This window comes from Somniosus microcephalus, chromosome 22, assembly GCF_052327205.1.
Source record: "Somniosus microcephalus isolate GS21.2 chromosome 22, FLI_Smic_1.0, whole genome shotgun sequence".
Taxonomy (NCBI): Eukaryota; Metazoa; Chordata; class Chondrichthyes; order Squaliformes; family Somniosidae; genus Somniosus; species Somniosus microcephalus.
In genome coordinates this window covers 29,223,224-29,230,004 of record NC_141008.1, presented here as the reverse complement: position 1 = coordinate 29,230,004, position 6,781 = coordinate 29,223,224, and positions in this window count along the sequence as shown.

Genomic DNA, 6,781 nt, shown 5'->3' with positions numbered 1-6,781 from the left:
GGACGAGCTCAACACTTGTTACGCCCGGTTTGAGGCCAACAACAACTGGCCTGTTACAAGGGCGCCCGAGGCTCAGGACGACCGGGTCTTCTCAATCTCCATGGCTGACGTGAGTAAGACTTTTAAGAGAGTGAACACCCACAAAGCACCCGGTCCAGATAGAATCCCTGGGCGTGTCCTTAGAGCATGCGCTGACCAGCTGGCAGCCGTGTTTACGGATATATTCAACCGTTCACTGTACCAGTCTGTAGTCCCCACCTGTTTCAAGATGACATCGGTTATTCCAGTCCCCAAAAAAACAAAAGTAACCTGTTTAAACGACTACCGCCCCATAGCACTCACTTCTGTCATCATGAAGTGCTTTGAGAGGCTGGTCAAAACCCACATCAACTCCTTACTAACTGACACACTGGACCCACTCCAATTTGCCTACCGCCCAAACAGATCTAGGGATGATGCCATCGCCACTGTACTGCACACTGCCTTACCACACCTGGATAAGAGGAACACCTATGTGAGAATGTTGTTCATTGGTTATAGTTCAGCATTCAATACCATTATCCCCTCCAAGCTTGTCAACAAGCTCAGTGAGCTAGGACTTAACACCTCCCTATGCAACTGGATCCTGGACTTCCTGACGGGCAGACCCCAGGTGGTGAAAATAGGCAGTAACACCTCCTCCACACTGATCCTGAACACGGGAGCTCCCCAGGGTTGTGTGCTCAGCCCCCTTCTGTACTCCCTGTTTACTCACGATTGCCTGGCCACGCACAACTTCAACTCCATCATCAAGTTTGCTGATGACACTACCGTTGTAGGCCTGATCACAGATGGCGACGAGACAGGCTACAGGGAGGAGGTAAGAGCTCTAGCAGAATGGTGCAAGTACAACAACCTCTCCCTCAACATCAGCAAAACAAAGGAGATGATCGTGGACTACAGGAAGTGGCAGGGGGAGGGACACACCCCAATCTACATCGAAGGGGCTGAGGTGGAGAGGGTCAGCAGCTTCAAATTCTTGGGTGTATTCATTACGGAGGACTTAACGTGGTCCCATCACATCGACGTCATAACCAAGAAGGCATGCCAACGCCTGTTCTTCCTCAGGAGACTGAAGAAATTTGGAATGGCCCCCCAGATTCTCACCAACTTCTACCATCGAGAGTATCCTGTCCGGCTGCATCACTGCCTGGTATGGTAACTGCACCGCCACAGACCGCAAGGCTCTACAGATGGTGGTGAAAGCTGCACAACATACTATAGGAATTAAACTACCTGCTGTGCAGGATATCTACCCCGAGAGGTGCCGGGGGAAGGCACTGAGAATCATCAAAGACGCGAGCCACCCCAGCCACAACCTCTTCGCCCTGCTCCCGTCCGGTAAGAGATATCGAAGCATGCGGCATCGGCAGCGGGTGGAGGCGGAGCAGCGCGGCAGAGCGACTACAAGAGGCCCCAGAGGCTCAGGTAGGCGTACCAATCTCCAATCTCAGGCAAGGAGAGAGGTAAAAAGTATTCAAGGTGTGACGTCACCACAAAACAGGTAGGTGATTGGTTGGAGTATTTCTCTCGTTTTAAAACTTTAAGTCTGTGGTTTATAGTTTTTAAGGTTGCTGTGGTGTACCAAGGCCTTTCTGGTGCAGAGTGACTGTTGGTAAACCATTTAACTGGTGTAACTAGAGGGATTGATTTAATTTAAATCCAATTAATTAAAGGGGATACGAGCATCTAAAATCGGGCAGAGGGTGTCCATAACTAACAATAAAAAATTTAATTAATTACATAGAATGGAGCAGGTGATGTGTTACTGTTGCGAGATGTGGGAGCCGGTGAACCCCATTGAGGCTCACGGTGATTACATCTGTGACAAGTGTCTGCTGCTACAGGAACTCCAGCTCCGTGTTGATGAGCTGGAGTCTGAGCTTCAGACACTGCGACACATCAGGGAGGGGGAGAAGTACCTGGACTCTGTGTATCAGGAGGTGGTCACACCTATGAAGTTAAGTAATTCAGATGTAGCCCATGGTCAGGGACAGGACGGTGTGACTACGAGTGAGGCAGGTACGGGGATCCAGGAGGTAGAGCTGGAGGAGCCACAGCCCTTGCTCTTGACCAACAGGTTCGAGGTTCTTACTCCCTGTGGGGACAGGAGCAGGGGCTGCAGGGAGGATGAGCAACCTGGCCACAGCATCGTGGAATGGGGGGCCATTCAAGAGGGGGGAGTAAATAGAAATGTTGTAGTGGTAGGGGATAGTATCATTAGGGGGATAGATAGGGTTCTCTGCAGCTGAGAGCGAGAGTCCCGAAGGCTGTGTTGCCTACCCGGTGCCAGGGTTAAGGACATCTCCACTGGGCTGGAAAGAAACTTGCAGTGGGAGGGGGTGGATCCAGCTGTCGTGGTCCATGTTGGTACAAACGACATAGATAGGACTAGGAAGCCGGTTCTGTTAAAGGAGTATGAGCAGCTAGGGGTCAAATTAAAAAACAGAACCTCAAGGTTAATAATCTCTGGATTATTACCTGAGCCATGAGCGAATTTGGCTAGGGCAAATAAAATTAGAGAGTTAAATGCGTGGCTCAAAGACTGGTGTGGGAGAAATGGGTTTTGCTTCCTGGGACACTGGCACCAGTACTGGGGCAGGAGGGAGCTGTTCCGTTGGGAAGGGCTTCACTTGGCCAGTGCCGGGACTAGAGTCCTGGCGGATCATATAACTAGGGCTGTAGAGAGGGCTTTAAACTAACTAGCGGGGGGGAGGTTCCTAGAGAGCAAATAATAAAAATGACAACAGAGAAGGTCATAGACTTAGGTAGCAGTGGGGAAATTAAAAACCAGAGCGTGTCAGGAAGGGGCAGAAGGTATGGAGTAAAAGGTAAAGTAATAAAAAGGGCAAAAGCAGGAACTAAGTGTCACAAAACATATTTGAAAGTTCTCTATCTGAATGCACGTAGCATTCGTAACAAAATAGACGAGTTAATGGCACAAATAACTACATATGGGTATGATCTTGTGGCCATTACAGAAACATGGCTGCAGGGTGACAATGCCTGGGAATTAAACATACCAGGTTATTTAACGACCAGGAAGGACAGGCAGGAAGGAAGGGGAGGTGGGGTGGCTATGTTAATAAAGGAAGGAATCACTGTAATACAGAGAAATGATATTGGGTCAAAAGATCAGGATAATGAAACAGTTTGGGTGGAGGTAAGGAATAATAAGGGGAAAAAAACACTAGTGGGCGTAGTCTATAGGCCTCCGAACAGTTGCAACTCTGTTGGACGGAGTATCAATCAGGAAATAGTTGAGGCTTGTAATAAGGGAGCATCTATAATTATGGGGGATTTTAACTATCATATTAATTGGACAAATCAAATTGGGCAGGGCTGCCTTGAGGATGAGTTCATTGAGTGTATTAGGGATGGGTTTCTTGAGCAGTATGTAACTGAACCGACCAGGGGGCAAGCAACCTTAGATCTGGTCCTGTGTAACGAGACAGGATTAATTAAAAATGTCCTAGTAAAGGATCCCCTTGGAATGAGTGACCATAACATGGTTGAATTCCATATTCAATTAGAGGGTGAGAAGGTTGCATCTCAAACAAGTGTGCTAAGCTTGAATAAAGGAGACTATGAAGGTATGAGAGCGGAATTGAGTAGAGTGGATTGGGAAAATAGATTAAAGGGTAAGACGATACATGACCAGTGGTGTACATTTAAGGAGTTATTTTACAACTTCCAAAAAATATATATTCCAGTGAGAAGAAAAGGGTGTAAAAGAAGCGACAGCCATCCGTGGCTAAGTAAAGAAATTAAGGATAGTATTCGACTAAAAACAAGGGCATATAAGGTAGCCAAATCTAGTGGGAGGATAGAGGATTGGGAAAACTTTAAAAGACAGCAAAAAATAACAAAAAGATTGATTAAGAAAGGGAAGATAGATTATGAAAGTAAATTAGCAAAAAATATAAAAACAGATAGTAAGAGTTTTTATAGTTATATAAAAAGAAAAAGGGTGGCTAAAGTAAATGTTGGTCCCTTAGAGGATGAGACCGGGAAATTAATGGTGGGAAATATGGAGATGGCAAAAACACTGAATGAATATTTTGTATCAGTCTTTACAGTAGAAGACACTAAGAATATCCCAACACTGGACAAACAGGGGGCTATAGGGGGGGAGGAGCTAAACACGATCAAAATCACTAAGGAAGTGGTACTCGGTAAAATAATGGGACTCAAGGCGGATAAATCACCTGGACTTGATGGCTTACATCCTAGGGTCTTGAGGGAAGTGGCGGTAGGGATTGTGGATGCATTGGTAATAATTTTCCAAAACTCCCTGGACTCAGCAAAGGTCCCGGCAGACTGGAAAACTGCTAATGTAACGCCCTTATTTAAAAAGGGCAGTAGACAGAAGGCTGGAAACTATAGACCGGTTAGCCTAACATCTGTGGTAGGTAAAATATTGGAGTCCATTATTAAGGAGACAGTAACAGGACATTTGGATAATCATAATTTAATAGGACAAAGTCAGCATGGTTTTATGAAGGGGAAGTCATGTTTGACAAATTTGCTGGAGTTCTTTGAGGAAGTGACATATAGGGTGGATAAAGGGGAACCAGTGGACGTAGTGCATTTAGACATCCAAAAGGCATTTGACAAGGTGCCACACAAAAGATTATTGCTTAAGATAAAAAAAATCACAGGATTGGGGGTGACAGCAAGGGAGGAATGAGTGCAGCGATTTAGTAAGTTGGATTGAAAGTTGTTGTGTATGTAATATGTGTGCTACTTTGAACCTATGGACAGGACTGCACTACTTGTAGGGCGTAGTGATACGCAGTACCACTCCTGGCCATAGGGGTATAAATAGTACTGTGGGTACTGATCTCCCCTCAGTTCCCGCCTGTGGGCATGAAGTAAAGATCTACGTGTAGTCCCTACCTCCAACCAGTAAAGACCTGTTTGAGTTATACGTTTAAGTCTTTGTGTTAATTGTTCAATACAATACACATACTTAACACTGGCGACGAGTCAGGTTCTTACCCTGCGGCAGTTGAAGAGAGGTTTCAAACATCACCACCCCACTAGAAGCGACAGGCTTTAGGACTCTGAAGCCTCCATCAGCGACTGAGCACTGGAATGCAGCAGCCATCCTGACAGCTTCCAGCGACTGACAGAAGTCTTTCTGCAGTTTCTTTGTTCAACCTAGGTGGTGGGGTAAGCCGTGCAGTGTTGGCTGCAAAGACAGGGCTGGGGAAGTTGGAGAAGATAAGGGCGATCGCAATCCCTGATAAGAGCCGCGGTGAAACGCGCGAGCGGGTAAGCCAGAGCCCGGGAGGGAGCGAGCAAGAGCCGCTTCGGTCGGGAGCCACTTCGCTATCCAGCGATCGCATCCGCTGATAAGAGCCGCACTCGGGCGATCGCGGCGAAGATAAGGGCCGCACTCGGGGGCTGAAGGGAGACGGCGTCGGGGGACGGGTGAAGACCGCCAAGCGCGGGAAAACCGCCATTTTGTGGGCGGAGGACGACGGCAAGAGCGGGAAGCCGCCATCTTTGATAACAAGTAAACAAAATAAAATCTGAGAAATTGCAAATCTACAATGCCTAAACACGGGAATATTAGCACCTTTGATAGTGACCTCGAAGATTGGGCCATATATGTTGAAAGAGTAAAAAATTATTGTAAGGCCAATAAAATTCGTGACCAAGATAAAGCTCTAACATTATTAAATTTAATGGGTGCGAAGACATACGGGCAATTGAAACACCTGTTATCACCAGATGAACCGGCGGATAAGACGTTCGATGAGATTGTTACTGTCCTGAAAGATCATCTAAACCCCACGCCGCTAATGCTAGCGGAACGATTTAAATTTTACGACAGAAGGCAGCTACAGCATGAAAGCAATGCTGAATATTTGCTGGAATTGCGTAAATTAGCGAAATATTGCCAGTTTCGAACGGGACTGACAGATGCACTACGAGACAAATTTGTGTGTGGTTTATTTAAACAGGATACACAAAAGCGACTGCTCGAGGAGAATGAGCTGACGCTTGAGAAGGCGGTCACTATGGCAGCAGCACACGAAGCCGCAGCGAGAGGCACGGCAGTAATGCAGCTACGGTCACCGGAGCTCAGTGCACACAAATTGGGTGTGAGTTCTGGCAAATGTTATCGTTGTGGAAAGACAACGCATGATCAGAACCAGTGTTGGTTTAAAAACCAAGAATGTAGAACTTGTGGTAGGCTTGGACATATAGCTAGAGTATGCAGGTCAGGGAAGAAGACCAGCAACAAGAAGTCACCGCAAGGAAAATACGCAAAGGTACACAAGGTGACCGAACAGGAGTCCGATTCAGACGCTAGCAGTAATGAACTGGCTGGCTTAAGCTGTAATGAACTGGCTAGCTTAAGAGTACTCAACGCTGGTAAGGGTGCAGACCTCCAGACAATTTGGGTCACTCTTCAGATAGAAGGAGTCCAAGTAAAACTGGAATTGGACACTGGATCGGCATTGACGGTCATAAATAAGAAAGATTACGGAAAGTTATTCCAACATATTCCCCTACAGGATACGGGGATTATATTGAAAACATACACGGGGCAAAGAGTGTACCCCATCGGGAAAATAGAGGTTGCAGTGGTCCACAAGGGCGAAGACAGTCAAATAATGGACTTATATGTGATATCTGAAGGAGGTCCTCCACTACTAGGACAGGAGTGGATTAGGAAAATGAATATGGACTGGCATTTCCTACAAACAATAACGAGTGAGAACTCGGT